Source organism: Gopherus flavomarginatus, chromosome 14 (genome assembly GCF_025201925.1).
Source record: "Gopherus flavomarginatus isolate rGopFla2 chromosome 14, rGopFla2.mat.asm, whole genome shotgun sequence".
Classification (NCBI taxonomy): Eukaryota; Metazoa; Chordata; order Testudines; family Testudinidae; genus Gopherus; species Gopherus flavomarginatus.
In genome coordinates, this window is record NC_066630.1 from 40645219 (window position 1) to 40667933 (window position 22715).

The window sequence follows — 22715 nt, forward strand, 5'->3', positions numbered from 1 at the left end:
CCACCGGGTGGAGACCAGGTCACATCCTCCTATAAGATGCTCCCCTTTTCAGGTCACTGGGAAAACTGCCCAGGACCTAGAAAGAGAGGTCAGGGACATGCTGGCTTTGGGGGTGATCCAGCCGTCTGCCAGCCCTTGCGCCTCGCCAGTGCTGCTGGTCCCCAAAAAGGACGGGTCAATCCAGTTCTCTGTGGACTATCGAAAGCTCAATGCCATCACCGTATCTGATGCCTACCCTATGCCCAGGCCTGACGAGCTCCTAGACAAGCTAGGAGGTGCTCGGTACCTCACCACCATGGATCTTACCAACTGCTACTGGCAAGTGCAGCTGGACACAGATGCCAGGCTGAAATCGGCCTTTATCACTCCTCTGGGGCTCTACGAGTTTCTGACCCTGCCCTTTAGCCTCAAGGGAGCACCAGCCACCTTCCAGCGCCTGGTGGATCAGCTACTGCGGGGGATGGAGAGTTTTGCCGTGGCGTATATTGACGACATCTGCGTCTTCAGCCAGACCTGGGAGGACCACATGTCCCAGGTTAAACGAGTGCTGGGGAGGCTGGGTTAAGCGTAAAGGCTGAGAAGTGCAAGGTGGGGATGGCTGAAGTATCTTACCTGGGCCATTGGTTGGCGAGCGGCTGCCTGAAGCCGGAACCAGCCAAGGTGGAGGTGATCAGAGACTGGCCTGTCCCCCAAACCAAAAAGCAGGTCCAGGCCTTTATTGGGATGGCGGAGTACTATCGAAGGTTTGTCCCCCACTTTAGCACCATAGCCTCCCCCCTCACTGAGCTGTGCAAGAAGGGGAAGCCAGACGAGGTGGTCTGGACCAAGCAGTGCCAGCAGGCTCTCCGGGCGCTGAAGGAGGCTCTGGTTTGTGGCCCAGTTCTGGCAAACCCAGATTTTGACAAGCTCTTTGTGGTGTTCACTGACGCCTGAGACACGAGACTGGGGGTGGTGTTAATGCAGGAGGATGAAAAGGGGGAGAGACACCCCATCGTGTCCCTGAGCAAGAAGTTGCTACCCTGGGATCAGAACTACGTGGTCATCGAGAAGGAATGCCTGGCCATGGTGTGGGCCCTTCAGAAATTGGAGCCATATCTCTTTGGGCAGCACTTCACCGTGTACACCGACCACTCTCCCCTGACTTGGCTGCACCAGATGAAAGGAGCCAACGCCAAGCTCCTGAGGTGGAGCCTGCTCCTGCAGGACTATGACATGGACTTGGTCCTGATAGTGAACGCGTTGTTCTGGAGAGGGGACCCTGAACTTCCCCAGGTGACTGGGCAGAGTGACCCCGCTCAGTTCAGTCTCGAAGGGGGCAGAGATGTGATGGAGTAGGGACTGTCTGTGTGGGGGATGGCACAGCCGGGGAGGACTTTAGGTGAGGGGCAGGAGCTGAGCCTGTAACCTGAGCTAGGCAGGGGGTTAGCACCTTTGGCCCAGGAAGCTGGACAAAGGAAGGGGCTGGCTGTAGGGAAGGGAGTTCAGTTCTGTTTTGGGGCTGTGTGGGGCGAATTCAGGGTATCCTAAGCTGGGATCCAAGCACCCTGAAACTTCAGAAGGATTCAGCTGAGGGGTCCTGACTGTGCCTGCAAGCTCTGCTGTAACTTGCGTTCCTGTTGTCCAATAAACCTTCTATTTTACTGGCTGGCTGAGAGTCATTGTGGGTCCCAGGAAGAGGGGTGCCGGACTGGACTCCCCCACATTCCGTGACAGTGGGGAATACGGGGCGCTCCAGCAGCCGCACTGTAACTGGAAAAGAACTGCATGCTATTTGGCCACCCCGAGCGCTCTTGCACACATTTTCTTTTGCTTGTTTTGCTGCAAGAGTTAACAGTGACGGGTACGTCACAGGAAGTGGGTGAGTTTATGCAATTCATGAGTATGTGGCAGCAGCCAGGGAAAGCAGTGAGATGAACCCAAGTAACCAGACTGAAAGAATTCTCCCTCTTTGAACACATGGCGGGGCAACACACAACAATTGTGTGTTGAGTTCTTGCTTTTGAATTAGTACATTGCAGTCGTTTAGGGGGAGGGATTGTCGCTTAGAGTTGCATAGTTATCAAAGTCTGGTTGATGGCATTTGGTCCGTGTCTGGGAGCTCGTCATAGTGATGTATAAAGCTGCGGCGGAGGTAGGGCTGTCTCGTTTTGCAGCATATTGCTTGACAGTTTCTTGGGTTAAATCAAGTGTATTGCTGGTCACTGTCAATATTACAAGTGAGTGGGCATGACTTTATGCACCCACAAAAAGGAAGCAGCCAGTAGAGTTTTTGTGTTAGACTTTATCTCCTGAGCCAATTAAGCTGTACCATGTGAGAGACCTCCGATCCCCATTCCTGGTCTGCTTATTCATACCCAACACTGTCTGTAACTTTTTGTTTATTGCTGTCTGACGGTATCTTGATCTCACCCACTATATATCCTGCATTGGGGACTGTATTTGTTATGTGCTATCCCATACCAAAGTACTGGTGTTTCCCTATACTCTGTATGTTACCCCCAATGACCAATAACTGATGTTTCAAACTCTGTATCATCTATTTTTAAACATTCTCTAATAAACTTCTCAATCTCGATTTAATCTCATTTATTACACTGACACACTATATTTGCTACTCTTAAAAGACCTAATGGTGCTCTGAGATGCATCCTGCTGCCCTTAAAACACAGCCCAAGGCACCGACCTCTACCCCGGTATGTCTTACTGTCCGGGAGTCTCAGGCCCCTGAGTGCTGCCCTCAGGGTCTCGGGGACACGGCAGGTCAGCAAATCCAGGGGGCAGTGCGAGAACAGGAAGGATCCCCCCCGAGATGCTGCCGCAAGCAGCTCCCACATCCTGAGACAAACGTGCCGGGACATCACCACAAGGGAAAACATACACCCCACTCTCCAGCAGCCGGGGGGTGGGGTGGGGGGGAGGACTGCCCTGCCGTGCTCCAGCCGCTGGAAGAATCTCCAGCCGAACGCCAGCAGCTGCAGCCAACAGGAGTCTTCCTCACTGGGCTCCTGGCACCGGAGAAACCTCTCCCTGATGGCCAGCAGCTGCAGGGAGCCTACCCCACCGTGCTCCTACCGCAGGAAGAATCGCCTGCCAACCACCAGCAGCTGCAGAAAGACTGCCCCCCTCCCACGCCGCCGGAGAGACCTACAGCCGCCCACCTGCTGATACCATCTGGAGTTTGTCTCCACGTGCCCCAGCTACCGGAGAAAACCCCTGCTGCCCAGCTGCTGCCCCTGGTGACCCCGCTGTACCCCACCACCTACCCCCATGAGGGGACCCTCCCGTGGCCCCGCCACCACCCGTGCCACCCGGGGTCCCTGTCCCGCGCTGCTGCCGCATGTCCTACCTGGGGAGCCCCGCCGCGTGCTCCAGCCGCTGCTGCCTGAGCCGCAGGGGGGATCTTTGCTCCGTGCTCTGGCCGCCGCCGCTGTTGCTTGCGCAGCCTGGAGAGCCCCGCCAAGTGCTCCAGTCGCTGATGCCTGAGCCGCCGGGGAATCCCTGCCCTGTGTCCCAGCTGTTTGCGCAGCCTGGGGAGCCCCGCCATGTGTTCCGGCCACTGCTGCCGAGCTGCCGGGGGATCCCTGTCCCGCACCCCGGGTGCCGCTGTCCAAGCGGCCGGGGGAGCCCTGTGGCGTGCCTCAGCCGCCAGGGGACTCCTGTCCCGCACCCCAGCAACCGCTGCTCGGGCCGCAGGGAGACTCTTGTCCTGCGCCCCAGCCACCGCCGCTTGCAGCGCCTGGGGAGCCCCCTGATGGGCAGCTCCAGCTACCGGGAGACTGCCCCGCCACGTGCCAGCCGTTCCAGAGGAAGAGAAATGCCCCCACTGCACCCAAGCCACAGAGGGACTCCCCCGCCGCTCACCAGCGGCTGCAGCTGCCAAGGGTCAGCTCTGCCACATATGAGCTGCCCCAGACACCGAGCCCCACCGTATCCCAGCCACAGGGGGGTTCTCCCACCATCTATCAGCAACCCCAGCCACCGAGAGACTACCCCCACACGGACAAGCCGCTCCAGACCCCGAGAGACCTGCCCGCCGATCTCCAGACGCTCCAGCTGCCAAGAGATGTCCCCCCATTCTCCTACGGTCACCGGATACACCCCCTGTGCTCCAGCAGCCCCTGCCGCCAAGGGGCGACCCCCCTGACCCCTGGCAGGACACCCCCACGCCGCAGGAGCCCCAGTCACCGGGAGGCATCCCCAGTGCTCCTGGGGCGCAGCTACCGCTGAGGAATCCCCCCCACGCCAGCCGTGTGACGGAAGGCAGCCAGAAGGGCCCCAACACTCCACAAGATGGATGCTCAGCTCTAGACACCATTTACTTGGAATACCCCCTTGCCGCAGATGTGCTCATCTGCCCCATTTGCTTGCCGCCCCGACGCTTCCATTTCCTCAGAGGGATCACCAGACATCTGAGGAGGTGCCACAACAAGTCCACTGCCTTCAGCTGCGCCCTCTGCAGCCTGCCCTTCGAGTCCCAGAAGAGATGCAAGGCGCACCAGGCCAGCTGCAAGGAAGTCCTCACAGCAGCAGCTCCGGTTCCGGTACCCCGCCATCCTGTGGCCCAGCCTTCTACTCCTGTGCTGCAAGGAAACAGAGCAACCCCGCCAGCCGCTGTCCAGAAACCCACTCCAGTCCCTGAGCTGGTGGACCACGTCCCCGCCGCCGGGACAACATCTACCGCAGTGGAAAACGTCAACTGAGCCCCTGCCAGCAGGGGTCCTGTCATATCCTCCCAGGTCGCCCGGAAGCTCTCTGAGCTGAGGCGTCTCAGTGCCTCCTCGAGGCCCAACCAGCATGACTGCACCCCAAGAAAGGTCAGTGCTCTGCCACGTGGGGCCGCCTGAAACCTTGCCTCCGGAGGCACCAACGCCGGCCCTCGGTCCACCCTGCGAACACCAGCCACGAGGGGAACCAACGCAACTCCTCAGCCCGCACCGCAAACCCCACCCGCTGAGGGAACGGAGACCATTCTCCAGACCGATCCGCACGCTGCTACCATCGGAGGACCCACCGCCACAACCAGGCCACAGCACCAGACCCCCATCGCCAGACGGACCGACATGGGCCCAAGAGACACCAGGCCGATCCCTGCCATCAGAAGATCACGCGCTCCCACAGCAACCCTCCCAGACGACAGCTGCACATGAACGACTGGGCGTCACCCCCACACCCACCGGCCCGAACCAAGTCCCGCCAACAACCTGTAATGACCCTACCCCACCAGTGACTATGCCTCGGGAACCAACTGAAAAGCCCCCTGAGCCACAAGTGAGACAACCTGCCAACCACGCGGCAAACTCACTGCCTATGCTGACCGAAGAACCCGAGGACCAGCAGCCGACAGTTAGATCAGTCACGCCTTGGGAAGCCGCCTGGATCGAGGAACTCCAATCAGCAGCCTCCTTCAAGGAATTTGAGCTGCTCATTGACAGGCTCACCTGTGAGTTATCTGCAGAGATTGCGTCCAAGAGGACATCAAACCAGGAGACCTCCAGGCCTGCCCTCAGACGGCCCGTCCCGAACCACGACACTACCACCAGAGGAACTGGAAGAAGGAACGCCAGCTGCCGCTACAACCCGAGAGCAGCCTCAAGGATCCAGAAGCTGTACAGAGCGAACCCCCTCAAGGCCGTAAGAGAGGTCTTTGATGGTCCCCCGTCCTACTGTAGGATCTGCCTGAGCGCCTCTATAACTACTTCCTCGGAGTGTTCGGCGGAGTGCCCAGGAACAACGCGCAGCGCCCGGAGTGCATCCCTCCCCTGCCCCAGGTTACCAATGTAGGCAACCTAGAGGCCGACTTCACACTGAAAGAGATGACGGCCAGGCTCTCCAGAACAAAGAACACCGCGCCCGGAAAGGACGGCATCCCCTACAGCCTCCTCAAGAAGCAAGACCCCGGCTGCCTCGTGCTCCCCGGCATCTTTAACTTGTGCCGGCGCTTTGGCCAGTCTCCCACCTCCTGGAAGAAGGCCATGACCATCCTGATCTACAAGAAGGGCAAGAGAGACGACCCCAGCAACTGGAGACCCATCTCCCTCTGCTCCACGATGTACAAACTGTACGCCAGCTGCCTGGCAGCCAGGATCACGGAGTGGGCAACAACCGGGGGAGCCATCAGCCTGACCCAGAAGGGCTTCCTGCCATCAGACGGGTGCTACAAGCACAACTTCCTGCTCCAGACCGTCATCCAGATGACCAGGAGGGCACGGAAGCAGTGTGCAATAGCGTGGCTCGACCTGGCCAACGCCTTCAGGTCCATCCCCCACCACCACATCTTCAGCACACTACGGGAGTTCGGGATGCCGGAGACCTTCCTTCGCCTGATCCGGGAACTCTACGAGGACTGCAGCACCACCATCCACTAGGTGGAAGGGGAGACCACTGAGATCCCGATTCGCAGCGGCGTGAAGCAGGGCTGCCCCCTCAGCCCGATCGTCTTCAACCTCGCCATGGGGCCACTCCTGTGGGCGATCTCCGACGGCTTCGACCTACACGGCGAGAAGGTGAGTGTCTTGGCCTACGCGGACGACCTGGTCCTGATCGCGGATGACCCTGAGAGACTCCAGGGAATGCTCAACACCATTGGGAGAGCCATGGACTGGACGGGTCTCCGCTTTAATGCCAAGAAGTGCGCATCCCTCCACGTCAACAGGAGCAAAATGGACTCGGTGCTGACGACAGAATTCCTCATCCAGGGTGAGTCTGTTCCCCAGGCAGAGGAGCAGGCATACCAGCACCTCAGCACGCCGATGGGCTTCCGCGTCCAGCAGACCCCCGAGGACACCATCCGGGAGATCCTGCAGGACGCCGCCAAGATTGATGCACCCCTGCTGGCACCATGGCAGAAAATCAATGCCCTCAACACTTTTCTGATCCCCCGCATCGCCTTCGTCCTGAGAGGATCCGCCATGGCAAAGGTGCCTCTCAACAAAGTGGACAACACCATCTGACAGCTGGTTAAGAAGTGGCTGTCTCTACCCCAGAGAGCCAGCAATGAGCTTGTATACATCGCTTACAGGCACAGTGGCACCAGCGTCCCCCGCATGGGAGACCTCTGCGACATTGCGATCATCACACACGCCTTCTGCCTCCTGACATGCCCAGACGCCATGGTAAAGAATGTCGCGACGACCGCCCTGCGTGCTGTCATCGAGAAGCGAATTGGCAGACCTCCCTCCGACCAAGATGTAGCCACCTTCTTGAGTGGTTCTCTGGATGGCAAATTCGCCCAGGACGGAGGCGACATCGTCTCGCTGTGGTCCCGCGCCCGCAATGTCACGCGCTGGCTGGGCAAGTGACTGGGCTGCCGCTGGGAATGGAGCGAGGAACGGCAGGAGCTGGGAGTCCTGGTGCCGCGGATTGAGACGGAGGGCAACATTATCGTCAGCCCCGGAGCCAGAGGCGTACTGGAGAAGTCACTGAAGGCCGCCGTCCACGCGCTGTACGTGGACACTCTGAGGAAAAAACCTGACATGGGCAAGGCCTTTGAGGTGACCAGCAAGTGGGACTCCCGCAACCACTTTCTCCCTGCGGGCAGCTTCACCCGATTCGCTGACTGGCGGTTCATACACCGTGCCCGACTGAACTGTGTTCCGCTCAATGGAGCCGTCCGCCATGGGAACTGGGACAAGCGCTGCAGGAAGTGTGGGTATGCCATGGAGACCTTGCCCCACGTCCTGTGCAGCTGCAAGCCCCACACCAGAGCCTGGCAGCTGTGCCACAACGCCATCCAGGACCGCCTAGTGAAGGCAATCGCCCCGCACCTGGGAGAGATGGCCGTCAACCGCACCATCCCTGGCACCAACAGCCTCCTGTGCCCGGACATCGTCGTCACGGAAGAGGATCGGAAAAAGATCATCCTTGTCGATGTGAAGATCCCATTCAAGAACAGGACCCTGGCCTTTCGCGAAGCCCGAGCCCGCAAACTTGAAAAATATGCTCCCTTGGCTGACACCTTGTGGGCAAAGGGCTACGAGGTTTACACCGATGCTCTGATCGTCGGGGCCCTAGGTGCCTGGGACCCCGATAACAAATGAGTACTTAGGAGCTGTGGAGTGGGCCGCCACTACGCACGGCTTATGAGACACCTAATGGTCTCGGACACTATTCGATGGTCTAGAGACATTTACACAGAGCACATCACCGGCCACCACCAATACCAAGAGTGAGCCGGCATGACTGCTTGCACCCACAAGGGGGAGGACACCTGTAAACCTCCCCTGTTGGACTTTATCCCCTGAACCCACCGAACTGAACTCTACCATGTGATGGTCATCCTATCCCCATTACCCAGTCCGCTTATTCAAACCCACGACTGTCTAATTTTTTGTATGACTGATGTACACTCACTGCTCCCTGACTGTATCTTGATCTCACCCACCATACACCCTTGTAGCAGGGTGGACTCCTGCTCCGGGAGAGAAGGGGTTAAAGCAGCCCTGGCAAGGGGCGGTAGCTGGAGCCAGAAGCCTGGGCTGATGGCGGGAGTGGCTGCAGCTGGGGGCCACGCCCCAAACTGAGCCACAAGGCAGTATAAGAAGGCCAGGGGTGCCAGAAGCAAAAAGAGTCTCTCTCTGACTGGAGAGAGAGACAGGCCTGGCTGCTTGGGAACTCACCCAGGGGACCTAGAGGAAGGCAGGCCTGGGGAAAAGCCTTAGGAGCTGAGAAACCCTAGGCCAGCAACTCCCCGGGCTGCAGGGCCGAATTCTAGGCCTCCAAGGTACTGGGCTTGCACAGGGGCAGCCGAAGGGTGGGTAAAGGCAGCCAGGCCAAAACCCCTTTGCCTATGTGTCACGGAGTGCGGGGGAGTCCGGTCCTGCACCCCTCTTCCTGGGACTCACAGTGACTCTTAGCCAGCCAGTAAAACAGAAGGTTTGTTGGACAACAGGAACACAGGTTACAGCAGAGCTTGCAAGCACAGTCAGAACCCCTCCCTCGAGTCCTTCTGGGCTTTCAGGGTGCTTGGATCCTAACTAGGATACCCTGAATTCTGCCCATCCAGCCCCAAGCCCAAACTCAAACTGCCTCCCTCTTGCCTCTCCCTTCCTTTGTCCTCCTTCCCGGGCAAAGGTGTTGACCTTTCCCCTCCCTTACCTAGCTCAGGTTACAGGCCCTGGCATCGTCCATCCCCTAAAGCCCTCCCCTGGTCTCCCACTCCCCACACAGACAGTCCCTACTGCATCACATCTCTCCCCCCTTTGAGACTGAACTGAGCAGGGTCACTCTGCCCAGTGACCTGGGGAAGTTCAGGGCCCCCTCTCCGGGACAACGCATCCGCTGTCAGGTTGGCACTTCCCTTCACATGGACCACGTCCATGTCATAGTCCTGCAGGAGCAGGCTCCACCTCAGGAGCTTGGCGTTGGCTCCTTTCATCTGGTGCAGCCAGGTCAGGGGAGAGTGGTCGGTGTACACGGTGAAGTGTCGCCCAAAGAGATATGGCTCTAGCTTCTTAAAGGCCCACACCATGGCCAGGCATTCCTTCTCGATGGCCACGTAGCTTTGTTCCCGGGGTAGCAGCTTCTTACTCAGGTCCATGATGGGGTGTCTCTCCCCCTTTTCATCCTCCTGCATTAACACCGCCCCCAGTCCCGTGTCTGAGACATCGGTGAACACCATAAAGGGTTTGTCAAAATCTGGGTTTGCCAGAACTGGGCCACTAACCAGAGCCTCCTTCAGCGCCTGGAAAGCCTCCTGGCACTGCTCAGTCCAGATCACCTTGTCTGGCTTCCCCTTTTTGCACAGTTCAGTGATGGGGCCGGCTATGGCACTAAAGTGGGGCACGAACCTTCGATAGTACCCCGCCATCCCAATAAAGGCCTGGACCTGCTTTTTGGTTTGGGGAGCAGGCCAGTCTCTGATCACCTCCACCTTGGCTGGTTCCGCCTTCAGGCAGCCGCTCCCCACCCGATGGCCCAGGTAAGATACTTCAGCCATCCCCACCTTGCACTTCTCAGCCTTTACTGTTAACCCAGCCTTTCGGAGTCGGTCCAGGACTTGTTTAACCTGGGACATGTGGTCCTCCCAGGTCTGGCTGAAGACGCAGAAGTCGTCAATATACGCCACGGCAAAACTCTCCATCCCCCCCAGTAGCTGATCCACCAGGCGCTGGAAGGTGGCTGGCGCTCCCTTGAGGTCAAAGGGCAGGGTCGGAAACTCAGAGCCCTAGAGGGGTGATAAAGGCCGATTTCAGCCTGGCATCTGCGTCCAGCAGCACTTGCCAGTAGCCTTTGGTAAGATCCATAGTGGTGAGATACCGAGCACCTCCCAGCTTGTCTAGGAGCTCGTCAGGCCTGGGCATAGGGTAGGCATCAGATACGGTGATGGCATTGAGCTTTCGATAGTCCACACAGAACCGGATTGACCCATCCTTCTTGGGGACCAGCACCACTGGCGCGGCCCAAGGGCTGGAAGACGGCTGGATCACCCCCAAAGCCAGCATGTCCCTGACCTCTCTTTCAAGATCCTGGGCAGTTTTACCAGTGACCCGAAAAGGGGAGCATCTTATAGGGGGATGTGACCCGGTCTCCACCCGGTGGACAGTCAAATTAGTGCGTCCAGGCTGGTTGGAAAACAGCTGTCGGTATAGATGCAGGACCCCCCTGATCTCAGCGTGCTGGCCCGGGGTCAGTTGATCAGAGAGGGGAATCGCCTCCAGGGGGGAACCAGCTTTTGTCCCAGGGAATAGATCTACTAAGGGGTCATCTCCCTGCCCCACCCAATGTCCACACACGGCCAACACCACATTCCCCCTGTCATAGTATGGTTTCATCATGTTCACATGGTACACCCGACGGGGATGTGCCCGGTTTGACAGCTCCACCACATAGTTTACCTCATTCAGTTGCTTGATAACCTTGAAGGGCCCTTCCCAGGCAGCCTGGAGTTTGTTTCTCCTCACGGGGATGAGAACCATCACCTGATCCCCGGTGGCGAAGGCAAGGGCTCGTGCCGTGCGGTCATACCAGACCTTCTGCCTCCTCTGGGCTCGGGCCAGATTCTCCCTGGCCAGGCCCATGAGCTCGGCCAGTCTTTCCCAGAAGGTCAGGACATACTCCACTACTGACTCTCTCTCGGGAGCGGCCTTCCCCTCCCATTCTTCCCTCATCAGGTCTAGGGGCCCCCTTACCCGCCTTCCATACAACAGTTCGAAAGGTGAAAACCCGGTAGATTCCTGGGGTACCTCCCTGTACGCGAACAGCAGGTGAGGTAAGTACTTGTCCCAATCCTGTGGGTTCTGGTTCATAAATGTTTTTAGCATCATCTTCAGCGTCCCGTTGAACCTTTCTACCAGCCCGTTAGACTGGGGGTGATACGCTGAGGCCCAGTTGTGCTGGACCCCACATTTCTGCCATAAGGACCGGAGCAGGGCCGACATGCAGTTGGACCCCTGGTCCGTTAAGACCTCCTTGGGGAACCCCACCCGGCTGAAAATTGTCAGCAGTGCATCTGCCACTCTGTCTGCTTCAATAGAGGGCAAGGCCACCGCCTCGGGGTAGCGAGTGGCAAAATCCACCACCACCAGGATGTATTTCTTCCCTGACTGGGTCGTCTTGCTGAGGGGTCCCACTATGTCCATGGCCACCTTCTGGAAAGGTTCTTCTATGATGGGTAAAGGCCTCAAAGCCGCTTTCCCCTTTTCCAGGGCCTTCCCCACCCTCTGGCAGGGGTCACAGGATTGGCAGTACTGTCGGACGTGGGTAAAGACCCCAGGCCAGTAAAAGTTCTGTAGCAGCCTCTGCCTGGTGCGCCGGATTCCCTGGTGCCCTGCGAGAGGGATGTCATGGGCCAGGTACAACAGCTTGTGACGAAACTTCTGGGGAACCACCAGCTGCCTCCTGATCCCCCATGACTCTACTTCCCCTGGGGGAGCCCATTCTCAGTACAGGAACCCCTTCTCCCACAGGAACCTCTCCTTGCAACCTCTCCTCATGGTCTGTACCGCACTAAGGTCAACCCGGTCCCTGTGCTTCCGCAAGGAGGGATCTTTCTGCAACTCGGCCTGGAACTCAGCAGCTGGGACAGGGATGGGGACTGGCTCTCTTACTGGCTGGGTCTGAGGCCGCAGCCTCTCTGAACTGTGCCCCTGGGCGTTCCCCGCTCCCTGGGTTAGGGTCCTGTACCTCGGGTCGAGTACCTTCCCCGTTGTCAGGGTTCAGTGCCCTTTGCCGACTCTGACTACGAGTCACGACCAGGGCACTCTGGGTGTTACTAGGCCAGTCCTCGAGGTCCCCTCCCATTAACACATCAGTGGGCAAATATCCGTGTACCCGCACATCCTTGGGGCCCTCCTTGGCCCCCCATTTCAGGTGTACCCTTGCCACGGGCACCTTGAATGGGGTCCCGCCCACGCCCATCAGGGTCAGGTAGGTGTCGGGCACCATCCGATCTGAGGCCACCACCTCGGGCCGGGCCAGCGTCACCTCTGCGCCCATGTCCCAGTACCCAGTGATCTTCCTCCCATCTACCTCCAGGGAAACAATGCACTCTTTCCGGAGGGGCAGCCCCGCGCCCACCTGGTAAACCAAAAACCCGGAGACTCGAGAATCCACAGGTGGTATGTTGCCAGCCCCCCTTTCCTGGGAATGTAGCCCCTCCTCCAATTGGGTTTTTACCCAGTCCACCCTCTTCGGGTTGGGTCTGCTTGGTCTGTCCCTGAGCTTGGGGCACTAGGCCCGTATGTGACCTCATTGGCCACAGCGATAGCATCCCATGTCTCGTGGGTCCCCTTGAGTGGGTTGGAGGGACCTGACGCTGGATGTTCCCCTTTTGGGGGGGTTCTCCATAGGCCCCCTTTGGGAGGTCCCATGATGACTCTCTCTCTGCGTTGAGGTAGGCCTGCTCCTTCAAGACTCCTCCCTGCCATCCTCTGCCCGACTGTCCACAAATTGGTCGGCCAGCTGGCCTGCGTGCTGTGGGTTCTCCGGCTTCTGGTCCATCAACCACAGCCTCAAGTTGGACGGGCACTGCTCGTACAGGTGCTCCAGTATGAATAGGTCAAGCAGGTCCTCTTTAGTTTGGGCCCCAGCTGTCCACTTGCGGGCATACTCCTGCGCCCGGTTGACCAGTTGTAGGTAGGTGACCTCACGGGTTTTACGCTGGCTCCGGAACTTTTTCCGGTACATCTCAGGAGTCAGCCCAAACTGGCGGAGCAGGGCCTGTTTGAAAAGTTCGTAGTCCCCTGTCTCCGCCCCTTTCAGTCGGCTGTACACCTCCACGGCTGTGGAGTCCAGTAAGGGGGTGAGAACTGCGATCCTGTCTGCAGGGTCAACCCTGTGCAGCTCGCAGGCATTCTCAAAGGCCGTCAGGAAGGTATCTATGTCCTCCCCCTCCTTACGCCGGAGCAGCAAATGCTTATCAAAGCTCTTTGTAGGCTTGGATCCCCCCTCACTCACCACAGCCGGGGCCTCACTGCTCCTCAGCTGGGCCAGGTCCAGCTCATGTTTACGCTGTTTCTCCTCATGTTTACGCTGGTTCGCCTTCTCCTCCAGGTCTTGCCTCTTTAACTCGAGCTCCCCCCATTTCAGCTCCCTTTCATATTCCAGCCACATCCGCTCCACGGATGCCGAGCGTTGCCGGGAGGATCCCCTGCTTGGGGGTGAGCTTCACCGGGAGGATCCCCTGCTGGCCGGGGGTGTCACGGTGCCCTCGGTATACACTGGGCTCCTCCCCGCCCTTGCCCTAGGCCTAGGAAGGGGGGGGGGCTCGGGAAGCCCTCGTCCGCCGGCTGACCACTCCCAGCGGGGACAGACATTGGTGCCTGCGCTGCATCTGCCCGGCTGCTTCCTTCAGAGACAGGGCTCCGTTCATTCATGCGGTCTCCCTGCTCCAGCTGGGCAATCAGCTGGTCCTTGCTGAGCCTCCCCGGGCGCAGCCCCCTCTGCTTGCATAGCTCCAGCAGGTCGCACTTGCACCGCTTGGCATACATCTTCCTGCTGGCCACTCACAGGCCGGGGCGCTCGCTGCTCCCCACGGTTTCCAGGGGGACCCCTAGTGCACCAGCCCTTCTTGAGGTCACCACCTCTCTGCCAGGGTCGAGCTGCAGACTCCTCCGCCCCTGGGACCGCTCGCTGCAATCCCCTGGGGGACCCTGTTACTGCAAAGTCCTTCTCACTGGGCACACACTCCCAGGGGTTAACCACCCCTTCGTTTTACTGCTCCCCAGTCACTTACTACAGGAAGCGCCGTCCACGGGGTGCAGTATATCCCACCGCTGCCACCAGTTGTCACGGAGTGTGGGGGAGTCTGGTCCTGCACCCCTCTTTCTGGGACTCACAGTGACTCTTAGCCAGCCAGTAAAACAGAAGGTTTATTGGACACAGGAACACAGGTTACAGCAGAGCTTGCAGGCACAGTGAGGACCCCTCCCTCGAATCCTTCTGGGCTTTCAGGGTGCTTGGATCCTAGCTAGAATACCTTGAATTCCGCCCACACAGCCCCAAGCCCAAACTCAAACTGCCTCCCTCTTGCCTCTCCCTTCCTTTGTCCTCCTTCCCGGGCAAAGGTGTTGACCTTTCCCCTCTCTTACCTAGCTCAGGTTACAGGCCCTGGCATCGTCCATCCGCTAAAGTCCTCCCCTGGTCTCCCACTCCCCACACAGACAGTCCCTACTGCATCACACTATGATGAGTGGCTGATACTGGTGGGGGCCAGACAATGACTGGGCAGTAGCCAATACTGAGGCAAAGTGGGGATAGTGGGTGGGTGGGTGGGGGAGACCCAGTTAAAAGGGCACTGAGGTCCAGGGAGGGGCCCAGGGCCAGCAGAGGACAGGTAGATCACTGGCCTGCAGAGGGCGCTCAGTAGCTGGAATCAAGCTAATTCCCCAAAGCAACCAGCAGGAGGCGCCGTGGGCGTGAGTCAGCCCGTTTACAACCCCACGTTGGGGACATTGCAGACTGTATATGTTATGTGCTGTCCAATACCAAAATACTAGCATCCCCCTATACTCTGTATGCTACCCCCAATGACCAATAACTGACGTTTCAAACTGTCTCATCTATTTGTAAACATTCTCTAATAAACTTTTAAATCTGTTCTTATCAGTTTAATATCTGATACGTCCTCTATCTGAGGACTATATATTAAATAGATTTTTGGAACAGGGGGATGGAATAGGAGCTTGCTCCATTCACTCCACGCATCGACCTAGTATTGCAGTACCTCCAGGAACGGTGCACCTCCCCTCGAGGAGACTATTCTGGTTAAAAGATAGAATCAGTTGAATTTTTTACACCCATACTGACTTGGACTCTAAATATATTTTATGAGTGGTGTACCCAAGATCCCTTATTCACTGACCTCTGCCATGTACATTGGCCAAACTGGACAGTCTCTACACAAAAGAATAAAGAGACATAAATCAGACATCAAGAATTGTAACATTCAAAAACCAGTAGGAGAGCACTTAAATCTCCCTGGACACTCAATAATGGACTTCAAAAAGTCACCATTCTTCAAAACCAGACTTCAGTGAGAAACTACAGAACTGGAATTAATTTGCAAACTTGACACCATCAAATTAGGCCTGAATAAAGACTGGGAGTGGCTGGGTTACTACAAAAAAAAAAAAAAAAAAAAAAGTAATTTTCCCTCTCTTGATATTCATACCTTCCTGTCAATTGTTGGGAATGGGCCACTCATGGAGTGTGGGGTAGTCTGGCTCTGCACCCCTCTTCCTGGGACTCTCAGTGACTCTCAGCCAGCTACTAAAACAGAAGCTTTATTGGACAACAGGAATGCAGGTTATAGCAGAGCTTGGATACTCAACCAGGACCCCTCAGTTGAGTCCTTCTGGGGGTTCAGGGTGCTTGGATCCCAGCATAGGATTCTCTGAATTCCAACCAATCAGCCCAAAACCGAAACTGAAGTGTCCTTCCTCCAGCCGGCTCCTTTGTCCAGCTTCCCGGGCAAAGGTGCAGACACCCTCCCCCCCCCCACCTGGCTCCAGTTACAGGCTTAAAAATCCTGTCCCTCACCTAAAGTCCTCCCTGGCTCTCCCATCCCCGACACATACAGTCCCTACTGCATCACAGCCACCTCCACCCTGATTGAATTGGCCTCGTTAGCACCGTATTCAGGTATACATGAAAAGATGGGAGTTGCCTTACCAAGTGGGTCAGTGCCTCCTTAGCACTGACTCCCCGCACTTGGTAAGGCAACTCCCATCTTTTCATGTATACCTGAATACGGTGCTAACGAGGCCAATTCAATCAGCGTGGAGGTGGCCCATTCCCAAGCATAGGCGGCAGGTTATATACATTTGCGGTGCTCGGGCTCCAGGAATATTCATGGCTGGGGGCCCTGCTCCAGCAATATTTGGAGCTGGGTCTCTCCCTTGGCCCTGCCTGGATCGGGCCCCGCCCCCGCGGGCCTCCCCCGCGCCACGTCCCTGCCTGGACCAGGTCCCAGCCCCCGCCTGCCACCACACCCCCTGCGTGTCCCCCGCCCCGCCGCGTCCCTGCCTAACAGAAAGCAGCGCGCGCCTCTGCCCCGCCTGCTTGCGAGTAGAGTGGCTCCCTGCAGAACTGCTGTCTGCTACCCCAGGGTCCTAGCGCCTGGCAACAGATAATGGCATGGCAGGCTGCCCTTACCTTGCCCTTCTGCCCTAGCCCTGAGCCTCTCCAATGCCCCAAACCCCTCATCCCCCCCGCACCCTGATCCTCTGCCCCAGCCCTGAGCTCCCCCCGCAGCATGAACCCCCCATCCTCAGCTCCACAGCCCTCACCCCTGCACTCCCTCCTATCCCCAAACCCCCTCCCAGAGCGTGCGTCCCTCCCAGAGCATGTACCACCTCTCCCTTCCTACACCCCCACCCAGAGCCTGCACCCAAACGCCATCCCAAAGCCTGCGCCCCTCCTGCACCCTAATCCCCAGTCCAGGACCCGCACCCCAGACCTCCCCCCAAAACCCTGCCCAGAGCCTTAGGCAGGTGGGGGCAGAGTTTGGGGGGGCGGGTTCTGGGCACCACCAAAATTTCTACAAACTTGCCACCCATGTTCCCAAGTACTGACAGGGAGGTGTGAGAATCAAGCCTGAATGTGTGTTTCAGAGAGTTATGCGAGAGCAGAAAAGAGCGTTGGGGCTGCCGCAGAGCACAGGGGACAGAGCCAGTTTATCTATTGGGTTTCCGGGAAGTGTGGTAAGTTAACAGCTAGCTAAGCTACAGCTCATAGGAGAGGCCTCTAAAAAAGAAAAAAACTGACCTCATTTCAAATGTTATCAAAATCGGTGGAGTCAATAAAGTAGATATGGGGGGAAGTTCTCTCTAACTATAGACGTTTTTGTTCAAATACGATAAATAGGCATCTCTGGCTACACAAATACCCTCACCCGTTATTGGGTGTTCATTACTGACAGGTGTGAGGCCATGGCTGGCGGGGGGCGGGGAGAGATCATTGCATTTGTAAAATGAGTGTTTATGCGTGTAGGGCTGCTGTCCGCGTCCTAAGGCAGCTGCTGCTGCTAAAATTCTGGCCGCGCCTCCGGAACTCATTTAAATCCCTAAATAACCGCCCTGCTGATAACAACCGGGACAGATGTGAGGTCAGAGCGGCCGTGTCACTAAGCGCTCCCGCCACGCTCAGCTTCCCCCCCGGAAAGACTCTCCCGCGGCTCCGCCGCCGCCGAGAAATTCCTGCCCTGGGCCCCAACCGCGGCCGCTGATGCAACCTGGGGATCCCCGCCCGGTGTCCCAGCCGCTGCCGCTCCAGCCGCCGGGGGTTTCCCGCCCGGTGCCCCAGCCGCTGCTGCCGGTGATGCCTGGGGAGCTTCCCGCTGCGCTTCAGCGGGCAGGGCTCCCACCCGCCGCTCACCATCTGCTGCAGCTGCCGGGAGACTGCCCCGCCGCGTGCGAGCCGCTCCAGCTGCGGAGATACCCCCGCTGCACCCCACGGCGTGAGTGGCGGCGCCTGGGGCACGGGGCAGGAATCCCCCCTACTTATGCAGCTTGGGGATCCCCGCCACGCGCACCAGCTGCTTCTGCTCAAGCCGCCGGGGGATTCCTGCCTGTGCCCCAGGTCCCGCCACTCACACCGTGGGTGCAGCGGGGGCATCTCCGCATCTGGAGCGGCTCCGCGCGGCGGGGCAGTCTCCCGGTGGCTGGAGCCGCTGGTGAGCGGTGGGTCGGAGCCCTGCCCGCTGAAGCGCAGCGGGAAGCTCCCCAGGCATCGCAAGCAGCAGCTGTTGTTGCACGTGGCGGGGATCCCCAGGCTGCATAAGTTTTGGGGGGGGGGTTTCCCCGCCCCGCGCTCCAGCCGCTGCCGCTTGTGGTGCCTGGGGAGCTTCCAGCTGCGAGCAGGGCTCCCCAGGCCTCACGACCGGCGGCGGCTGGGGCGCGAGGCAGGAATCCCGCCGAGGCTGGAGCAAAACAATATCAAGGGACCTCGATATAAACAAGATTGCTGACAGTTTCATCCAAAAAGCTACAGTGATACAAAAAGAATGAAAAGCTGCCTTCGCTAACATCCCAGTTTAAAGTAATTGCAACTATTTTAATATACTATAATTCATAAGCTTGTAATTAAGAATTAGATGGTCTTGAACTACATAAAATAATCAAGATAATGATGAAAGTCTCATTATGCAGCTCTCCACTTGCATAGCAGGCTGCTAGCCTCAGCACAAGGTCCCTCAAACAAACAGACCACACTATATACTTCTGTAAGGTTAGCACCTTGGTGGCCAAAATGGAGTCTGCTCTGCAGGCAGCTCTGACCAAGAGAAGGCACTGTGCAGGAATGCAGCAGGAGAAATCCCTTCCACCCCAGGGGCACCTGTTCCAACCCCCCAGAGTGAACACACACCCCCACAGGAAAAGTACAATGGATATAACAAAGAGAGAGATTTATTTACAGGGGGATGAGAGGAGAAAAACAACAAGGGGAAATATAGGGGGAGCTGTAAAACAGGGCTGCATCCAAACCAAGGCCCCAGGGGCCCAGTGGGAGCACAGTCTGGAAGGGCAGACACTGAGCATTGCGTCTGCACACAGAGTTCAGGAGGCCTGAGCAAAGTTCTAATCCAGTGGTGAGTCTTGGGTGCTCCTGGTCGTCTTCGGCGCCAGTGAACTCTTCCCAGCAAATGCCTCCGGTGCCCTCCTGTGCCGCTCTCTGCAAAGCCCCACAGAGCGACCACCTCCCTACTTAACTAGCGAGCAGCCTCCCTCTTTGTTCCCAGTGCAGAGTCACAAGTCCCAGTACTCCCAGCCCCACGCAGCCCTGGGCAGTTGTGATACTGGGTCTAGCTCCGGCCTGTCCTCCTCGGGTGATTCCTCCCTGGCACAGTGCTGCTCTGGGCTCCTGTCCTGGGCTGTCCCCAGTCGGCCGCCCTGTCCTTTTCAGGCTTCTGGCAGGTTCTCTCCTGCTTCCTTTGCCATGGCCTCTGGGCTGCTCCAGCCCCACCCCCTGGAGTTTCCCTCCTTTTTTCTCACTCTCTCCCTTTGTGATGTTATTGATATAAACTGGGACCATAGCAAAACTGGTTGATATAAACTGGGACCATGAACCCTCCGCAAGGACGCCTGCAGGAGGTCCACCGGAGCCGCCTGCCACCCTCCTGGCAACCGGCAGAGCGCCCCCTGGCGGCACGCCGCCCCAAGCACGTGCTTGGCGAGCTGGGGCCTGGAGCCGGCCCTGCATAGAACCAGGTCAATTAAGCTTTGGCTCAGAACCCCACGCTATCCAAATCTGAAATTTGGGATTGAGAGTTTGGTTGATTAAAAATCAGTGACCATGAGACAAAAAGCATCAGCAAAAGTAATGAAACTGCAAGCCCTGATGGACAGCCTGCAGTTTGAACATGAGCAAAAACTGGCAGCAATTCCAATGAGAGAAGCAAGCCCTGGCGCAGCTGGAGGAAGAGGCCGCTGAACGAGAGAAAGAAGCTGCTGAGAGAGAGAAAGAAGCTGCTGAAAGAAAGAAGGAGGCTGATGAGAGAGAAGAAAAAGCTCGTAAGGGGCGTCTGGAACTGCTGGCTGCTGAGGAGAAAGCTCGACAAAGGCAACAGGAGACTCACAAGATGCAACAAGAAACTGCCAGACTTCAGCTCCAAGTCAAAGAAGCAAGGGAAGAACAACAGAAACTGTATCCTCTTGAAAATCCAGTTTATAACTATGTTGACATGTGGTATTACTCTGGGCAGTTTTCTGTGTGTAACCAGTTTTGCTATGGCCAGGGAGAGGGGGAGTCTAACCTGGTGGGTAATAGCTGTTTGTCTGTTCAAGAAAGCAGTGTGTCTGTGAGTGGAGTTTCTGAATGTCTGTCTAATGTCTCAGAAGTCAATCTGGAGTTAGATCAAGAGCAAAAAGATCTCATTGGGGAGGAAAATGTTTCTCAGGAGCAGATTCAAATAAATGGTCAGGTGGAAGCCCTAACTGAGGAAGGAAAGGGTAGATTTGAAATGAGTAATGGATTGGTGGCTAGTACAGCTTGTAAAAGTAAACCTGAAATGGGTAACTGTGATTTGCTGCAAGTAGCTCAGTGTAGTGAAAAAAGCAGCAGCTTATCTGTGGGGCGTGGCAATGTGCCTGGTAGGGAAAGTTTGGAGGAGCCTAGGCAGCCTTGTGAGCTGATGGCTTTGTCTAGTCAGCAGTGTGGGAAGACAAGGATAGTGAAGATGAGTGTCCCTATCCCTTACCTGTTTCCTGTCTGGAGAAATGTGTCAGTGAAGGAAATGTGCCTGTGTCTGACAGGGGTATTGACTTGCCTATGGAGGAAGCTACCTCAGTCTCCAAGCAGTTGTCTGTGAACAGCCCTGTGCTCTGGGACAAGGGAAATGAGATCCCAAGCTGTGTGTCTGGTAAAGAAGAAGGTGTTTACGGCTTTTCTTTGCCTGTGGAGCAGACAGAAGGTGCCTTTCAGCCTGGAATGGTTGAGAATAGTGCAGTTGTCTCAGAGTTAATTGTAAATACAGCTAAAGCCCAGGAAGGGAATGGTCCTAAGTTTGTGTCTGCTGGGGAGAATGACACTGTGACTAGGTTGCATCCAGTTAGTGTCCTAGCAAAATCCCAGAGACCAGACAATTCTGGTGCTTGTAGTTTGCCAGTTGCTAATGTGTGGTTGAAAAAGGATGTAGCAACTCTGTCTGATCAGGGTGATACCCTAGCCAGGGCACAAGGAGAGCATGAAGGTGATTTAAGTGTGTTACCTACTGACAGTTTTAGTAAGAAGGAAAAGATTTCTGAACTTGTTCATGGCCAAGGGAAGAAAAATGCTTCTAACCTGTTATCTAGAAAGTCTGTAAGTTTGCCTGAAAGGGAATCGTGTAAAAATCTGCCTGGTGGGCCAGAGGTGATTCTGAACGTAAATGAGACCCAGAAAGAGTCTGTGGTTGCTCAGAAAAGTGTTCCTGTAGAGCAAACCCTAGGTGAAGAGGGTAAGGGCAGAAGTTCTGAGAGGGGTGAATTGCTGCTTAAAAAAGCTCACAGGAAAAGGAACCCCCATGGTAACCTGTGCAAGCAGTTTACTGCAACTGAAGGGTGTGGAAGTGATTTAATCAATGAAGTTTCAGTTCCTAACAGCCAGAAATTTTCTATTGTGAATGGATCCATTGACTTTCCTTTTGAAAGATCCAGCTTTAAAAAGGTCTCAGATGGAGTAAAAGCTGTTAAGAAAGTTGAGCAGCCCTATAACCGCATGGCTGTGTGTGGCCAGCTTGTTGGGAAAACAATGGTGTTGGGACAGGAATGTCTCCATGCTGATTCTGTGAGTGAGCAGTCTGTGCTTCAGGGTTTAAGGACAAATTTGGTTGCTGGTGTTTCAGAGCTAAACGGTTTTATGTCTAAACGCTTAAGGATGCAGGGAAGAGCAAACAAACTCTCACCCTCAAACCCTTTGGATTTGTGTGGTATCTCTGGCCATGTCTACATCTAAAATTTTGCAGCGCTGGTTGTTACAGCTGTATTAGTACAGCTGTATAGGGCCAGCGCTGCAGAGTGGCCACACTTACAGCAACCAGCGCTGCAAGTGGTGTTAGATGTGGCCACACTGCAGCGCTGTTGGGCGGCTTCAAGGGAGGTTCGGGGAACGCGAGAGCAAACCGCGGCGAAGCTGGTCTCCTTTCCCGGTTTGCTCTCTCGTTCCCCGAACTCCCGAACAAGCAGGTCTCCTTCCCTGCGGTTTGCTGGGTGGTTCGGGGAACGCGAGAGCAAACCCGGGAAAGGAGACCAGCTTCGCCGCGGTTTGCTCTCGCGTTCCCCGAACAAGCAGGTCTCCTTCCCTGCGGTTTGCAGGGTGGTTCCGGGAAACGCGAGAGCAAACCGCGGCGAAGCTGGTCTCCTTTCCCGGTTTGCTCTCGCGTTCCCGGAACCACCCAGCAAACCTCAGGGAAGGAGACCTGCTTGCTCGGGGTTCGGGGAACGCGAGAGCAAACCGCGGCGAAGCTGGTCTCCTTTCCCGGTTTGCTCTCGCGTTCCCGGAACCACCCAGCAAACCTCAGGGAAGGAGACCTGCTTGCTCGGGGTTCGGGGAACGCGAGAGCAAACCGCGGCGAAGCTGGTCTCCTTTCCCGGTTTGCTCTCGCGTTCCCGGAACCACCCAGCAAACCTCAGGGAAGGAGACCTGCTTGCTCGGGGTTCGGGGAACGCGAGAGCAAACCGCGGCGAAGCTGGTCTCCTTTCCCGGTTTGCTCTCGCGTTCCCGGAACCACCCAGCAAACCTCAGGGAAGGAGACCTGCTTGCTCGGGGTTCGGGGAACGCGAGAGCAAACCGGGGAAGGAGAC

General features: G+C 56.9%; 1 protein-coding gene and 1 non-coding gene across 3 annotated transcripts in view; one reads left to right on the forward strand and one right to left on the reverse strand.

Moving 5' to 3' along the window:
- The window catches only part of CLEC18C (C-type lectin domain family 18 member C), a 271662-nt gene that overhangs the window by 67682 nt on the left and 181265 nt on the right, over positions 1-22715 (reverse strand). The gene's annotated exons all lie outside the window — the stretch shown is intronic.
- Positions 14995-15182, forward strand: LOC127034505 (U2 spliceosomal RNA). The gene has a single exon (XR_007769407.1). It is a non-coding gene; the product is annotated as a U2 spliceosomal RNA (small nuclear RNA).